Here is a 17,936-nt window from a genome sequence, read left to right as displayed (position 1 = left end):
CCTGCGGGCCAGGCCTTCCCCGGCGCCCGGTTGCCGGGACAGGACCCGGGGTGCTGACCCAGGAGAGGATAACGCCTGTGCCAGTGGCTCACCACCTTCGGGAAGGCCTACTCTACCTGCTGTTCTCCAGTGCAGTTTTGGCTAAGCTAACCATTCTACTACAGTAATACTAACAGTGAAGTCAACTTTAAGCGGTATTCTCTTACAAAAAGCAACACTTCGCACCCGCTAGCATAAACAACAGTCGAGAAGGCGGAGTTGGAACCCTCATACACTACTAGTCAGACTGTAAATATCGCTGCTTTAGAAACGCCTGGAAATCCGTCAAATGTTTTAATAGCTAATCCAGCAGGGCCACTCTTGGTATACACTCAAATGAAAACACATGCCACACAAACTTTGTAATAGCTAAACAACAGGACCGGTATTCCACACTTCCACAGTGAAACACAGGTACATGCTGCAACATAAACCCTAAAAAAATTATTCTAAGTCAAAGCCAGTGACTAAGGGCCACATACTAATACTTCATTTTTATGAAATGCTCAGAATAGGCAAATGTACAGTCAGAAAATTGGTTGCCTATGGCTGGATTGTGGGTAGGGGGTAGTGACAGCCAACCACTACCAAGGTTCCTCTTTGGGATGTTGAAAATAACTAAAATTCATTGCGCTGATGGATGTGGAACCAAATATACTAAATGCCACTTAACAGTGCGTTTAATCTCAATAACGTCGGTGTTAAAGTTTCAGAAATTTCCCCATGTTCTAATATTCCATTTTATGCACAAATTCACTGAGATGCAAAACAGCATGCTATGAACCAAAATTAGTGGTTCAGAGCAACAGAATAATCTAATTCTAATAAGAAGAAAACTCATATGATCAATCTTGTGATGACATTTAAAATATATTTACTAATTAAGACAACCAAGACTCTGCTTTTACTTTTATTTGCATTTATTTTTTGCTGAATTTATTCCCGGGCCATAAGTTTTTGTTTCTTCAGTTTCTTCTGGGATATCTGTGGAAAAGAAAAAAAATAAAAGGGCTTAAGATTCCAGGAGAAACCCATACTACATCTTAAAGGAGGTCGTATCTCAACGAAAGAGCAACTGAAAATTTCAACATAAAGGTTAAGAGTCCTTTGGCGTAGAGACAAGGGGAGATGAGATGGGCAGCTGGGAGGAAATTATAGTAAGCAGGAGAGTCAAAACTGCACGCAGGGAGCCGAGATGGTTAAGACTAAGCGACAGCAAGGATGGAGGATATTTAATGATAAAAATCAACAGAAGTCAAATCCATTAGGTGTGAATTATCACCCTCAGGTTCCGGACTTAAAGAACTAAATGTAATCATTAACTGAAAACAAGCTTATTAGATTGGGGGGAGGCAGGGAAGGGGCCCTTTGGATATGTGGCATTCAAAGTGACTATGGACACTTCAAATGCAGGTAAAGAGTAAGTGAGGTAGAACATCAGATATTCATGTAGTTCTAATAAACTGTAAATACAAAGTTACTATTCATTATTAGTCACAAAACAAAGGAGACCCATGAAAGCCAAAATAAAATGACTACAAGAGGTAGTTGGTTGCTCAGAACAGTTTCCTTTCACGGTTATTCCAAAGGTGTCCTAAGTCAGTCATCACAGCAACCACTAATTCTAATACACCAAAGGAAACAGCAAAGACTAAGTAATTTACCTTTTTCTTCTGTGCAACCTCCTCTTCTGGTTTAGGAACAATCTGCTCTTTTTCAGTAAGGATCATCTCAATGTGGCAGGGAGAGCTCATGTAAGGGTTGATCCGACCATGAGCTCTGTTAAGTCCTGCGCCGCATCTTGGGAGCTTTGTTCACCTGGATGTGCTCAATGACCAGTGAATCCACATCTAAGCCCTGGGAAGAGGGGAGGGGAAACAAAACCAGGTAATACCTTTATTTTAAATCCACAAACTGCCGTTAAAGTCCCTGCCTTAATGCAATCATTTTGAAAGGCAACCTTTTAAAACTATTTGTTCAAGCAGTTTTTTAAACACGTAGGATAGTGTCCTTTAAATCTAAGTAACTGCCAAAACTCAGTGCGAAATGTACCTTGTTTATAAGGGCACTCCATAAAGGTCGCTGAGGAATGGAGTTACAGGATGGGTAGCATTAAATAAATCGAGACAACAGCAACTTTAAATGAATAATGAAATTGCATGTATAAAGATGTTTATGGTTTGGGTACCTTAAGTTCTGCATTACTTTCTGCATTTTTGAGCATGTGCAGTAAAAACTCAGCACTCTTTTTGGGCCATCGACCCTGTGTCCAGCCCCACTGTTTTGCCTAAGAAAATGAAAAAAAAAAAGAGACGCTATTAGTTATTTCCCGATTTAAATCAATGTTATAATCAAGATGACTTATTTTAACATTAAGGTTGCTCAGAACATGTTTTTTTTCATGGTTAATACAAAGGTGTCCAAAACTGCCATCACAGGAGCAAGATCCCGATTAAAGGCAGATTCTTATTCCATCCACTTTCCCTCAGTTTGTCTTTTGAAACGACAACTATGAATTCTCACCTGGGCACACCTACCAACTCCACCATTGTAACGACGAAACGGCACACATTGCTTCTGTAAAGTGACGTCCTTCAAATACTTGGTGGCTTTTCGGATATGCATACCCTTAATGGCCTGGGCAGTTTCACGAGTGTTCTAAGTATAAATAACATAAGCTGTGAGTTAACTGTATTTTCAGAAACCTCAATTTAAAAAGTAAACATTATCAGATTTTCAAAATATGAACATTTAGCAACAGCTAAAACCTTTCTTTGGAAGTGAGGTAAAACAATGAGGAAAAAAAAATCTGTGATTAAGAGCCAAGGACGCTTGGTTTGAAGGTGGAGAAAAATGATTCCAAAAACCATTTATTCACTATTAACATGCTCTCCATCATCTTGCAAACAATTACATGTCCCAGATCTTGGTCTGTATACTAGGTTCTCAGGTAGTTTCACCCAATTCCACAAATCCTAAATCAAAGTGCTCATTATATACTGTTGATTACCCACCAAAAGGTGGCTGCTCAGAATTGATTTATTTTCACGGTAAATCCAAAGGCGTCCTAAGAAACACATCATCGCAACTACCTTTTTTAGGATGGTTAAGAACTCGCGGAACTCTTTTAGAGCATAACTATGATCCACATACCTTAAAGTGAACACGAAGATTTGAACCTCTTGATTTGCATGCTAGAAAATAAACAAGTTTTGGTTAACATTGAGTATCTTATTGTCTTGCTCCAAAATAAGGAATGTTTCTTGTTCACTTACATTTTGTGGGGTTTTCTGGGTCAAGTGAATAGCGAACCATTTTTAGAGGTCACCTGAAAGGGAGCAAGAACCATTCTGTTAATCTATGTTTACAACGGCATATAGTTTATACAAGTATTAAGTACTACCCCCGCGGCTGCTCAGAGAGTAATTGTTTTCATGATTAATCCAAAGGTGTCCTAAGAAACAACATCATCGCAGCCATCCTTCTCTGTCCAGTTTTCTTCCCTTTTGTAACTACCAGTGACTACAGCAGTGCTGACATCAGACTAGTGAAACGGACCTCGTCGGCCCTCTTGCCTTCTGGAAGAAAACACAGTCTGTTTCAATTCACATCTGGACGCACTGGCAACTCAAGCCAACTACAGTCCCCTACGTGCTCCCCCTCTATAGAAACCTCCTTTGCTCACAGCTTCACAAATAATCCGCTCTTCCCACACTTTAAGGTTATTACTTGCGTTAAACGCCGTTGAAGTTGAAAAAACTTAAAAGAGTAAAGCCTCGACCGGACCTGACCATATACCCCTCAAACTTTCTCTGGATGCGGCTACAAACGCGCTGCATACGCGGCCTCCACTCACCACGAAACACATGACCTCCGGAGTCGGCACCGATCACAGACTGCCAGTACAACCCCGCCACCCGCATTCCTGCCCATCGGGCCCCTCTGCCTGCTGCCAAGGCCTGACGGCGCCGGGGCTCCGGGCTGGGGAATCCGACACGTCGCCCGGCACAGAGGGCCATCGCCACCAGCGAGTAATCAGTAGCCGCCAGCATCCTCCTCCCGAGGGTCTCGAAATCGGCGCCCCCAAGTCTAGGATGGCAGCGATTACCGGAGGAGTCAAACGTCGGAGAAAGAAGCCGAAGACCTACTCACCTCAGGCCGCCTACCGGAAAAGGAAGAGCGGTGGTTCATGGGAGAATTCATGAGATCTCGATATCTCGCGAGATTCCCTGCCGAAGGAACGAGATTTGAAGAGAGGAGGAGGGCGGAGGGAAAAGGGAGTATGGAGTTTGTTTGAGAAGATCTGAAAACGAATTGCCTCCTTAGGTACTGTCTCAAAATTCTCCTCTTTTTTTGTATACAGAAAAAGTTACGAATTTTAAATATCAATCAATTGAAAACTGGTTTGTAGTTCTAGAACAGGACCACGTATCGTTAGGTATAGATGAGGCATTCATTTGTCAACTTTCGTTAGGTTTCATTATGTGATTATGTGAAAGTGGTTAGTAAATGGACAATAAAAAGATTCGAAGGACGAAATGTAATTATGGTAATCAGAAAATTCTCAGGATGGGAATATCACTCAATCAATTGTACAGCAACAGTATGAAGGCTGTACTAACTGAAGTGTCTGGTTCAAGAGTGGGGTCTTGTTCCTCACTGCAACTGATAGATCTTCATCTGGGAAAGGATGTCTGTTCCTTGAGAACAAAAATACCAAAGGGCATTTTCTTCCTCATTCAGGTCATCCATCTGGTTATTCCCTTACAATCACTGATTGTATTAGCACTTAGCTTTAGGTCTTCCTTTTATAGCCTTAGTGAACTAGTGAAAATTTTAAATGAACTCTCTAAATTGTATTATATTTATACATATATATTTATATATTTACTTCAATCTGTTGTTTTAACAGAGTCTTTGTTTTAATTTTATGATATTTATTGTGCAGAAATCTTAATTGCTAAAACAATAGTTAACTACAAATAGGAGTAATCCTTAGCAATCAATTTATTTGTTCATTCATCCATTCAGTGAATATTCATTGAACACTTATACGCCCACCATGATGCTAGATGCTATAGTATAACAAGTACTGGGAAAGTCTCACATGTCAAGGAATCCACAGTCTTAGAATGAGAGTAGAGATAAAAAGGGGACAAGGAGATGAACAGCCAATTAGAATACAGTGAAATTGCTAAAGTGAGGTGAGCACTTCCCTGCCAACGTCAGAGGACACCATACTTTTTTTTAATGGAGGTATTGGAGATTGAACCCAAGACCTTGGGCATACTAAGCAAGTGCTCTACCACTGAGCTATACCTCCACACCCTAAGAATATCACTGTTTGGAGCAGAATAAGGCCATTTGAGGAACAGCAGGATACCCTAATCCTCTCAGAGAACCTGGAGGTAGTCAGGGGCCAGATCACTAGGGCTGGTTAGGGTATCTAGGCCCTGACTTGGCACTTGGAATTTGTTTTAATTGTCATGGAAAACCACTGAAGGACTTTTTACCTAATGGCTTTAGCAGCTGTTGAAATTCATTGCCTAGATGCATGATTTCATTAGATGTTGAAAAGCAGTGATTTCCCCCCACCTAATTTTATCATTCCATTAGCATTTTTAAATTGGATTTGTATAAAAAAGTACTTTCCCTATTTCACACAGGAACGGCAGGCTCAAACTTATTGACATTCAGAAAAATGAGCTGGTTCCCTAATAACTGCCAAAAATACTGATTTAGATTTTTAGAAATCAGCTTTATTGAGGTATCCTTTATATGCAATAAAACTCCCCCAATTTTAGAATTAAAACAAACAAACAAACAGGCACAGTTTTAAGCATTTCATGTTAAGTTTTAAAACTTTGAGGGTTTTCTCGCAGACCCTGTGAGGCAGGTGTCCTTACTGTTCACATTCTCGTAAACCAGAAGAGGGATTTTGGAGATCTCAGCAAACACCCACCTACTTATGTGGGTTCCAGAGTCAGACACTTGGAGGGGTTGTCGGGTCTCCCAATTGAATAGTAGTAAAATCTGGATAGGGATTTACTATGAATGGCAGGAATGGAAGTAGAGCCTCTATGAAGAGAATCTGGCAGTAGAAGGTGGTAGAATTTTTTGCAACAGATTAATTTCTTAAGGCATCTCATAATGCAAGACTAATTTCCCAAAGCAATGAACATGAAATAAGAGGGAATGTATTCCCAATACACCTAAATATGCAACTGTCATAACAGTCTACACATTTTTTTCAGCATTCTCTCTTAAGATTTCATAGCGTAATGCTTGAGAGCATAGACAGTGGAGTCAGACTTCCTAGTTTCAAATCTCATCTCCTCTCTCCTCTTCTAGGACTGCCTTTCACTTGCCCTGACCTGGAGAAATTACTTAAGTGACCTGTGTCTCAGTTTCCTTATCTTATCTTCTCTCGTCTGTAAAGTGAAGACAATGACGACAGTAGGGGTATTATGAGAATTAAGTGAGTTAATACTTACAGAGCACTTAGAATGGTGCCTGGTACCCAGAAAGTGCTATTAAGTATTTGTTAAACTAAAAATTATTAACTGTGTTTCAGAGAAGGATTTCTTAAATTAACAGCATGGCAGATCATGAATTTCTTTCTTTCAAAAACCTTTTTCTAACATTTCATCACATCTAAATTCGGTTGCAAAGTTATCGATATTTTTGGATACATTTCCAGCAGTAGTGTTGGCACCCTCTCTTAGGTGGAAGACCTTGTTTTAGGATACAGAAAATACTCTTCTGAGTCATAACGGTGAACAACACTGTAATCACTAAAATCACTTATGGGTTCACAAACGTAGATTTGGGTAAAAGCAGTCACACATTAAAGACTGTGACCATATTTATATGATTTCATTTATGCTAAAGACAAAAACTAATCTTTTCTATAAGAAGTCAGGATGGTGGTTGCCCTCGGAGGGGAGCAGGATGACTGGAAGGAGGTACAAGGTGGCTTCCAGATGCTGATAATGTTCTGTTTCTTCATCAGGATGCTGGTTTCACAGTTCCTTAGCCTGCAAGTTTGTCCAGCTTGTGGAAATTCATGGAGTTGTACACATATGCTGCGTGTGTGTCTCTCTCTCTGTTATGCATATATATTATTCAGTGTTATTCTTTATTTATATGAATTTTTGATATTTTTAAGTAACAGTATGTTCATTAGTTTGCTAGGGCTGCCATGACAAAGTACCACAGACTGGCTCAAACAACAGATTTCATGCAATTTCTTTCTTTCTTTGTCGCTGAATCACTAATCCATTCAACTAAGAAGCCATTACATGTACTAGGTGGGCCATTCAGGGTCCATGTACAGTAAATTCTAAGGGGTAATCTACTAGCCATATACAGACAGATTATATAAAGAAGCAAAGATTTTATAAAGAATGCAAGTGATGCCATAAAACAACGCAGGATTCACACCCAGAAGAGTTGTGCAGATCTTAAGTAATTTTGGTGACTGCTTTCTATGGTGTAATGAACGTTTGGTGGCATGGAAGGGACCACATGCCAATACGGATTGAATAAATCCGACAATAACCTTTAAGGGTTGCGCTGACCACATGCTGGGTCAGCTGAGCTCAACTTGGAGAAGGGGAAGGGTCTGGCGCTTATTACACAGGCATTGTGGCTGGATGCTCCACATTTGCTAGTTCATAGAGTCTCATGACAGGAGGAGGGGGTAGTCAGGTTGGGCTTCCCCTGGAAGCAAAGTCTGAGACACAGGTGAACAAGCGCTGTGGAAAGGTAGGTCAGGTAGCAGGACTGATCAGGAGGCCTAGTCAGGCTGGGATGCAGTCCCCAATGAAGGCTTCAGCCTGTACCCTGCCCCCACCCAGGGGAACCCTGGGGCTGGATGCTCCTTAGAGTTGTTCCAAGTTGAGGGGGTAAGGGGGCTGGGCCTTTATAAGCCCATTGATCAGTCACTGGAGGTGGGCTGCCCGGGAAGCGGGTGTGACCTTGGGTGAAGCAGGGTTCTTCAGCCAGTCCTTAAAGAGGACTGACAGCTGGGGAATGACAACATTCTTAATGGAGGGAGAGTAAGTCCTTTGTTCCTGAAGAGGGATCTGGGAAGCACATCCCAGTGTCCCCTACAGTAGATATTATTGTTTCATTTTACAGACAAGAGAACCAAGGTTCAGAAGGGACAGAGCAAGGGTTTGAACCTAGGTTTACTGTCAATGCCTGCATTCTTTCCCAGCATCCTGTCTGCCAGTTCTGCACATTCCTGCCTCCCTGTTTGCCGGTGACCTCCACGTTTCCAACCTCGGCTCACCATGGCTATCCTGACTTCCCCACCCTGCCTCGGGGCCCTCCGTCTCTTGATTGGCTATGGTGCTTCCCTCCAGCTTTTACCTGGTCCACAGTCCCACTTCCTCAGCCCATGGCTACCTGCATTCATCAAGATCAATGTAATAAAAGCAATGTGAGGAGGATTATTCTGGCTCTGAGGCACTAGGTGGATTGGTGAAGCCAGCAATGTCAGATTAAATTCTGGAAAATACCAGAAAAGCTGTAGCAGAGGAGGTAAGACAAGTTTGGCAAGGGCAAAGAAGGTAGGAACAGAACAGCAAACGCCTTTGGGCTCCCCTGGGACCTTCTTCTTTTGGCTTCCCTTTGATGGCGACCACGGGGGTTCATTTGCACTATAGATCTCCAGGGAGCAGCAGGGAACAACAAAACCTTAGCCTTTCAGAGTCAAAGCCATTCTCCTTGCTGACCTGACAAACACAGATATCAAGTTGTCCCTGCAAGAGTTTGGCAATTTGTCCAAACAACTGTTTTCCATTGAGGATATAAATCTCTTAGGAAAAGGTTTGTCTGCCTGGTTTGTTCAATCAGTTGGCCAATATGAATTAGTCTGACCACGTCCTTGGAAAAGAATATCTTTGGGGGTTTTCTGATGACTGAATATTCAATCTTCTGCTTTTATCATCCACCTCCTCTGTCCATTCCTATAATACTTTTGAGACAGTTGGCTCCTGGGTCTCCAGGAGAGCCAGGGGAGGGAAGTCTTAATCCTTTAACAGGGATTTCCTTGGCTCTCCTCAGTCTGAGCTTCCCATACAGTGCTCTTTGAGTCTTCCTTAGAAATTGGCCTTCTTTACCAGGAAAGGGGAATTCTTTACATGACAATAAGAAAAATGTAATTCCTTACACCAGAGGTAGAGTCCTTTTCTTTGCCTCTCAGGCAGGTGCACTGCTGCCATCTCCTTCCTGCCTCCCGGTCTGTCTTTCCCCAACCTCCCAGAGCTAGCACTGGGGGCCAGGGTTGTGTAGCGGGATACTGACATCTGGTAACTGGGATGGAATTCCACTACTTCCCCAGTTGGGTCTCTTTGGTTTTGCTGAGCTTTGCTCCTTCGTTTGTTTAAAAAAAAAAAAGATAAACCAATTGTGCTGGGTTGCTAGGAATGTTATAAGAGAAAGTTAAAAGATGCAATGAACAGCACAATGTAAATATTCAGTAATACTGGCTCATTCCTACTTTCTCCCTCCTTCTCCTTAGGGTTTATTCTTGGACATCACTTAATCTGATTCTTTTCCCAAAGCAGGGATTTCCTCTGTGACATCCTGCACTGACTACCCTCTTCCAGATCCATTCTCTGACGTCTGTGCCTTGTAAGGCTGAGACTACCCACTGCCACCCAGACCTCCCTTTGGGTGTGGCCCATGGTGAGCATGAGAAGGAGCTGGAAGGTCAAGGAGAAAGGCTGGGCTGTTTCTTCCTAGCTCCCTTGCTGCCTTGGCACTGGGTTCTGAGTGGCTGCATCTCTTCAAGACTACAGCCCCTGCCAGATTGCCTGTCCTCCCAAGCTCAGATCTCTCTGGGCTTCCTTTCAGTACCTCCTAATTCAGTCAGTCGCAGGCACGGAAGCATCTTTCTGTGGTTGCTGCTCTCTAGGTGCCTCAGTGTCTCTTGTTAGTTCTGTTATATTTGCCCATATCTCTTGAGTTCCTTAAAGCCTCTTCTGATGAACTCTCTGCATGGAATTATTTACTGCTGGCATCCAAGCAGAAAATCATCCACCCTCTGAATACTTCCGGAGACTGGAGCTCAATATTTATCTTTTCACTCTGACTTAAAACAATGATGTATTTGAGAATGGAACTTATATTTAGGGTATATCTACTGTATGTTGAGCGCTACGTACACTTTGTTACACAACGACTTTGAGAGGAAGATTGTACCCCCCAACACTTCACAGAGGGTGGACCTGAGGCTCAGGGGAGTTCGGTAACTTGCCCTGATCTTGCAGCTAACAGGCAACACTGCATGCATTTGACATAGAGCTAGGTTGTCCTAACTCCAACATTTGCTCTTTCCTATCGTTACACCCAGCTGTCATGGGGCAGAATTCCAGAAAGGGGAAGCTGGAACTATGGGGAAATTTGCTTTTGTCACAATTTTGCCAAGGGCTAGCTTGGAAAGAAACCCCAATACTGTTCACCAAAACTTCTCTTAAAGGACATGTTCCTGTTAAGCAGTAACACCAAGGGCCACTAGATGGCACCAGTTCAGCACTGGGTAAAGCTTTTTCCCGTAACATTTCTGTGGGCAAAGGGAGTGTCTAGAAAAAGTTCTGTTTGCCTTGACTTGAAAATACGACTTTGAGTGTAATGAACTATGTGTTTCCTCCAAACTGGGCTGACTTTTCGAGGCTTTGAAAGGTGAGAATATGAATGGGGCATAACGGGGAAGAGGGGAGACTCATGTAGCCTCAGGAATGATGCAGCTGCAGCCTCACAAAGGGTTAGTGGGGTGGAAGCAGTACCCTACCTGTGACACCAAACCAAGTAAGATAGTCATTCAAAGGCCAGGGAAGCATGAGAGGTGGAAGGGCCTGATGAAGTCTTCTAGCACAACCCTGTCATTATGCAGACGAAGGGGCATTCTTCTGTCTCTTTCTGTGCAAGTGATCCCTAACTTACCCAACTGCTCTAACTAAAATATATATAAAATAAAATATATATATATATTGGCCTAACATCTTGTGCCTTGGGACCTTCCTGACTCTGTAAGGCAACTAGATAAAGGGTGCAACTTTTGCTCCCCTCTCTTTGTTTCTGAAGGGACTTCTTTTCTTTTTGTCCATTTGAAATTCTCTAGACAAAAATTTAAAGTTTTGTCTTTACATTTATCACTTAAATGGAAAACAAAACCAGGGAATACATTCATCTGGTTCAAAAATCAAAACAATATAAAAAGGCAGCCAGTAAAAAGTCTGACTTGTATCCCTTTCCACATCTCTCTCATCCTCCCTTTCCTCAACCCACGAGTAGCCATCATTTTTATTGCTTCTCGAGTCTTCTCGAGTTTCTTAATGCAAATACAATCAAGTGCAAAAATGGAAAGGTTTTTATTTATGTCTTTAGGGGAAAGGATTCTCCACTGTTGGTCCCTGGCTGCCAGATGCCCTTTCATTCCCACTTATCTTTAGGGGTGATTTCTCTAGTGGTCACACTTTATTGGAATAAAAAAGATTGAGACGTGGTACTGACAAATACCAGTTAACTGTACCCAGATGGTGCTCCTGTCCTGGAAACCATGGGAGCCCTTGTCGTCGCACCTAGTCAGCGCTCCTGGTCTTTCCCAAGTCCCCAGATGCTCGCTCTCTCGTTCCTGGAGGAAGGCTTAGTTTCTGACTCCATGTGTCCTCCAGGAGACGCTAAGCCTGCCTCCTCGCTTCAGAGCTCCTCCACCTCTCCTTACCCGGCTCCTTCCAAGGGCTCCAGCTCTCAGCATTCCTGGGGCTCTGGCTCTGCCTTCAGACACCTCCCACTCTTCCTTATCTTCTCTCAACTCCTTGTTTCTGTCCCTTTTTGCCCCCTTTTCCCAGCAAAGTTCTCTAAAGACTGGTCACTGAGATTTCTTCACCAGTTAGTTCAGTTCACTGAAATTGAATGAGCACTTATGACCTGTGAGTTATGTGCTAGATGAGGAAGATACAAAGATAGAAAAAGATGTGGTCCCTGCCACTGAGGCTCTGTGGCTCAGACCTAATTAAGTGAAACACGCTGGGATACATGTAGTAATACAGCTGTGGTCTCACTGGGCTGAGCACAGAGCGGGAGCTGTGATTCCTAGAGACGAGGATCTCAGTCACCACTGCCGGGCCTCCAGGTGCTGGAGCTTGGGATGTTAAGATCCTGATGCTGCTTCCTCAAACAGGTCCCCTGGGCTAATTTGGCCCCCCTTTCTTTAGTCCTCTGCTTCCTGCCACCTGTTTAGATGCCATTCCTCTCTAAAGCCCTCCAAGTCAGGGCCATTTCCAGATCTGGCCTTCTCAGGTACTGCTCCCTCCTCCAAACCCCCTTCACCCCTCAAAAACGAACCTGTGCACCTTCCCCCGGAGCCCTGTGTTTGTTTTCCAGGGTGGTGGCTCACGCATGTGAAGATAATACTGTTTTCCTGAAGGGCCCATCCCAGCTAAGTGACACAGGTGCGTTTTGATAGTGATCTGGAAAGGCAATTCCTTAACATGAAGGATTCTCGGTCACAAATAGGTTTTGAAGCTTAGTGACAAACCAGAAAAGCTCTGAGGAGGGCAGACCAATGGATGGAGGTGTTGGTGCTGGTGAAATGTCATATGAGGAGCCATAAAATGAGAAAAGAAATCTACCAGTGATTGGACACTGACTCATCATTTGCCAAGCATTGCCTGAGAATTTTGCTTATATTGTCTCAGGATATTAGTTTTCTCATGCTGTGTGATAATACCACCACAAACCTGGTGGCTTAAAACAACACATGTGTGTTATCTTAGAGTTTCTGTGTGTCAGGAGTCCAGGCAAGGTTGGATTCTCTGCAAGATTGCAATCAAGAGTTGGGCTCTCATCCGAAGGCTTGACTGGGAAAGAATCTGCTTCCAAGTTTGCACAGTTGTTGGCAAGATTCAAGTCTTTGCTGGCTGTCAGACTGAGGGCCTCATCTCCCCTCTGGCTGAGAGGCCATGATCAGTTCCTACTCAGTTGTTGCCCAGAGGCTGCCCTCAGGCCCTTGCCATGTGGGCCTCACCAACATGGTTGCTGACTTCATCAAAGCCAAGAAGGATAGGGTCTGGTAGCAAGATGGATATTAGAATCTTATGTAACATAATCATGGCAGTGATGTCCTGTCACCTTTGATGTATTCTGTGGGTTGGAAGCTTGTCACAAGTCTTGCCCATACTCAGAGGAGGAGATTACCCAAGGTCCTGAGACCAGGGGTGGGTATCATAGGGCCGTCTTCGAGTCTGCATCACCATCTCTGGAGTGGGCATTTCTAGGCTCACTCTACAGGTGAAGAAAAGGAAGATTGGAATAGTAAGTAACTTGTCCAAGGGCGCTTAGGTGGAAAGTAGGGACTCCAGACATGGCCTGTCAGATCTGAAGCTCATTGTGTCCCACTAAGGTAAACTGGGGGTGTTTGGCCTGGATCAGAGCAGACTCAGAGGTGGGAGTCCTGTTGACAGTCTTCTGGAACCTGGGTCACCACATGGTTGAGGGCATGGACAGAACTAAAATCAATAACTGGGAATTGTCAGGCATAGAGGTAACCTCAAATAAAGGACTTCTAGCATTTACAGTGACCTGAATAGAATGAACGTCCTGAAGTGGCCTCTTCCTTTTATCACCTGGGCTCAACCAGCAACCATGGCAGGATGAACCCTGTCTAGGACGCTGAATGGGGTCCTATCACGGGATGGGGAGCTGCTGGATGGGGTTTAAGATCTCAGAAGTAGAGAGTCTGTATTTCTTAGAGGATATCAAAGGTGGACTCTGCAGTGGATGGACCTAGAGATTATCATACTAAGTGAAGTAAACCAGAAAGAGAAATACCATATGGTATCACTTATATGTGAAATCTAAAAAAAATGACACAAACTTATTTACAAAACAGAAACAGATTCACAGGCATAGAAAAGAAACTTATGGTTACTGGGGAGAAAAAGAGGTGGAGAGATAAACTAGAAGTTTGAGATTAGCAGACACAGACTACTACATATAAAATAGATAACCAGCAAGGTCCTACTGCATAGCACAGGGAACTATATTCAATATCTTATAATAATTTATAATGGAAAAGAATATGCAAGTGAATATATGTGTGTATATGTATGACTGAAACATTATGCTGAACACCAGAAATTGACACAACCTTGTAAACTGACTATACTTCAATTAAAAAAAAGAATATGACAAAGAATATATGTATATGTGTATAACTGAATCACCATACTGCATACCAGAGACTAACACAGCATTGTAAACTGACTATACTTCAATAGAAAAAAAGAAATGCCAGTAGAAAACAAAATCAATAAAATAAACTATTAGCTAGACAAATCAATTTAAAAAAGAGAAAGCACATATGTAAAAATGATACATGGAAAGTAAAGATAATTCAGTGGAAATTAAAATAAATTTAGAGTTATTTGTGTTAAAAAAAAAAAAGGTGGACACTGAAGAACCCAGCAGCCAGGTGGAGGAAATATCCTGGGGGAAGTTAAATTTCACCTTGCTTGTGAATCTGTCCAGGTCTGAAGCCACCTTGAGGAGGCCCCTGGACTTCTCTCCCTTCTCCTGCTGACAGTCTGCCTGGGAGTGAAGGTCAAGATGACGGCAGGGGTTGTTCCCACGTGTAAGTGCCCTCTGTGGGTTTCAAAGAAACTTTTCTCTGGGTTTTATTATCCTGACTATGCTGATAAGAAGATTGACCAACCAGGAAGAGAAAGTGGGAGCCACAGGCCATATCTCTTGGCAGGTCACACTCAGGTCTTTCCTGCTCACATCAGCTGGGGTTGCAATAGCTCCCAGTTCGAGTGTACCTGAACTGGTCACTCGAGGGCAGAGTCTTGTCTGTCTGGAAGTCCTGGACCAATGAGCTGAAGTAAACACCTCACCCCACTCTCTACTGCCCCTTGTGCAAATTCCTTGTCTGGCTGATACTTCTTTTGTGAAATTGTGCCAAAGTTTATCAGTTCTGGGACAACATGCATAACTTTGCATAGGGAATAAAACTCTTTTTATTTATTTCTTTGTCTTGCTGAATAGAATTGCTATTACTTCCCCTATGAGTTTCTGACATAAAGGCAGATAGACCCAAGTGCAAGCTTTTCTATCATCATGTTGGTCCTGCTGAAAGGATTTGGAGCTGGGTTCCTGTGGGGGGCAAGGGCCTATAGGTCAAAGCTATCCTTTCGAATCCTGGTTCAATGGATGCGTAATTAATTCTTTGCTTGTTGTACATATTCTCTCAGGCAGAAGTGTAATTTGAGGAAAACAGGGAGTGTGTGTGTCCCATGGAGATTGGGAGTGGAGCCCCACTTGCTCAGCTTTCCTCCCACTGTACCAGCCAGCCTGGCTTGTTCATGCCCTTCTTGTGTCTCTGGGCCTTTGTGTCCTCACTCACCTGGAAAGGCTTGTCTGTTTCTCTCATTTAGTCACCGGAGCACCACTGAGGGTGCTGGGGAGTCTGGCGTGGCTGTGCCGGGTAACGTCATTCAGAGCTCTTGACCTCTTTGGACATTCATTCCTCATGTGTGGCAGGAAATACTTATTGACTCAGACTGAACCCACCTGGACAGTGGGAAGACCTGGACAGTGGGAACCACCTAACCTACTGGGTAGCTGTAGGGATTAAATGGCATAAAGAAAGTTGGGGGTCAAGGGTGAAGGTATAGCTCAGTAATGAAGGTAAAGTACATGCTTAGCATGCATGAGGTCCTGGGTTCAATCCCCAGTACCACCATTAAAACAAATAAATAAATAAATAAAATAAATAAATAAACCAAATTACCCCCTGCCCCCACCCACAAAAAAAAGGAAGAGTAATTTTATTTCAAAAAAAAGAAAGTGAGAGCAGAATTCTTTCTGGACTTCTGTCCATTGATGTCCCATCCGGAGCCTTCAGAGCGACTCCAGCCCACAGTGACTGATCTCATTTGTCACTTATTTAGCCCTGTACTGCTTAGCTAATTTGTGATCTGTTTATGTGTGTGCTTTACCTACTCCTCTTGTACATAAGCTCTTTTTCTGCTCCTTCGGGTCCTTTCAATACCTAATGTGATGCCCAGTCATAACTGGCTTAGTCTCTGTAGATTGACTGCTTAATTGAAGCTGTGATCCACAGAAGGAGATTTATTTTCAAGGGACCACCCAATGCAAGAACCTTAGGTTTGAGATCATTTTATGCCCCTTTCATGGTGGAATGAAGACTGAATAACACAGTCTTAATGAATAATGCAGTGTGTCATGAGTTGGAAAGGGAGAAAAAAAGGGAATATCTATACATGTCATTTTCAATCATCTTGATTTGAATTGCCTGGTCGTATATGGTCAAACAATAAAAGCTGGGGGAAAATGGTCAAACTTATCGCTTGATTCTTTGAGACAAAGTAACTGGCTGATTGACTGTCTTTTCTGTTCAGCAGAATTTGCGGGTCTCGGAGCCACGGCCAGAAACTGAACTGAGGCTAATAGGGTCACAGCAGGGAGGGAACAGCAACCTGGCAACATCTTTATTTTTGCCTTGTTGGTGTAACCTTGCTCACAAAGAAGACATGGAAGAGAAAAGACTTAGAGAGTGGGAGAGGAAAAAGAAAAGAAAGTCAGATCGTGAGGAAGGGCCAAGAGGACACAAAGGAACCAACCAGTTAACACTCAGGGAGTAACCAAAGTGTCTGTGGGAAGATCACAGCAGGGCTTGCCCCACATGCTGACAGAGGACGAGCTAGGTTGCCTTCCTCCCAGCTGTGCCCCGCAGGGTGATGTCAGTGGCCATCTCCAGCCTGAATGATTCTCACACCCGCCATTTCCCCAGCAGGCAACAAAGTTCCCCTTACCTCTGCCTTTCAGGGGGGTCTGGGCTCAGAGATCCCCTCAAGCCCTCAAGTCAGGGTACTCCAGAAGAACAGAACCTACCACACAGTGGTCCTTCAGTATTCACAGGGGATTGGCTCTAGGACCCCCCCCCCACCCCATGGATACCAAAATCGGAGGATGCTCAAGTCCCTTATACAAAACAACATGGTATTTTGCATATAACCTACATACATCCTCCTGTATACGTTTCATCTCTAGATTACTTATAATACCTAATGGAAAGGAAATCTATGTAAATAGTGGTAAATTCAGTGTAAATGTGTAAGTAGTTGCTGGCACATGGCAAATTCCAGTTTTATTTTTTGGAACTCTCTGGGTTTTTTTTTTTTAAACAAATAATTTTGATCTGTGGTTGGTTGAATCCATGGATGCAGAACCTGTGCATATGAAAGGCAGACTATATGTGTGTGTGTTTGTGTGTGTGTATATATATATATATATATATACACAGACATATGTATAATGTAATATATAATATTGTGTAATATATATATATGCACATATACTCTGCCTTTCATATGCACAGGTTCCGCATCCATGGATATATATAGGAGAGATTTACTTCAAGGAATTGGCTCATGTGATTGTGGAGGCTGGCAAGTCCAAAATCTGCAAGGTAGGCTGGCAGGCTGGTGATCCAGGGAAAAGTTGCAGTCTGAAAGCAGTCTCCTGGCAGAACTGACTCTTCCTTCAGGGATCGCAGTCTTTTTTCTTCTAAGTGACTTCACCTGATTGGATGAGGCCCACCCACATTGTGGAGGGTCATCTGCTTTCCTAAAAGTTTATTGATTTAAATGTTAATCTCAGCTAAAAAGAAAAAAAACTTCACAGAAACAGCTAGAATAATATTTGACCAGTTCTTTGGGTACCTTGGCCCAATCAGTTGACACATAAAATTAACCCATACACCTGGGAAGGGAATTTGGTTTCATGGCAAGAGCTGATTTTGGAGGGAAGTGGCTGTTGCTTCTTTTTTTTTTTCTTTCAAAACTTTATGTATTTATTTATAT

At 43.0% G+C, this 17,936-nt stretch overlaps 4 non-coding genes and 1 pseudogene across 5 annotated transcripts; all 5 read right to left on the bottom strand.

The window, feature by feature from the left end:
* Window positions 1–890: 890 nt before the first annotated feature.
* LOC140688967 (large ribosomal subunit protein uL22-like) lies at window positions 891–3,591 on the bottom strand (annotated as a pseudogene). Its single transcript, XR_012063809.1, has 6 exons — window positions 3,315–3,591; window positions 3,193–3,233; window positions 2,563–2,697; window positions 2,228–2,326; window positions 1,704–1,896; window positions 891–1,023 (listed from the first exon to the last, which is right to left on the bottom strand). The product of XR_012063809.1 is annotated as a large ribosomal subunit protein uL22-like (transcript).
* Window positions 1,591–1,654, bottom strand: LOC140689063 (small nucleolar RNA SNORD58). Its single transcript, XR_012063955.1, has one exon. It is a non-coding gene; the product is annotated as a small nucleolar RNA SNORD58 (small nucleolar RNA).
* Window positions 2,417–2,483, bottom strand: LOC140689066 (small nucleolar RNA SNORD58). The gene has a single exon (XR_012063958.1). It is a non-coding gene; the product is annotated as a small nucleolar RNA SNORD58 (small nucleolar RNA).
* Window positions 3,063–3,127, bottom strand: LOC140689065 (small nucleolar RNA SNORD58). The gene has a single exon (XR_012063957.1). It is a non-coding gene; the product is annotated as a small nucleolar RNA SNORD58 (small nucleolar RNA).
* LOC140689064 (small nucleolar RNA SNORD58) lies at window positions 3,450–3,515 on the bottom strand. The gene has a single exon (XR_012063956.1). It is a non-coding gene; the product is annotated as a small nucleolar RNA SNORD58 (small nucleolar RNA).
* Window positions 3,592–17,936: the final 14,345 nt, after the last annotated feature.

This window comes from Vicugna pacos, chromosome 24 (genome assembly GCF_048564905.1).
Source record: "Vicugna pacos chromosome 24, VicPac4, whole genome shotgun sequence".
Lineage (NCBI taxonomy): Eukaryota > Metazoa > Chordata > Mammalia > Artiodactyla > Camelidae > Vicugna > Vicugna pacos.
Note: the sequence above shows the minus strand (reverse complement) of the source record. Positions and strands in the feature narration are given on the sequence as shown.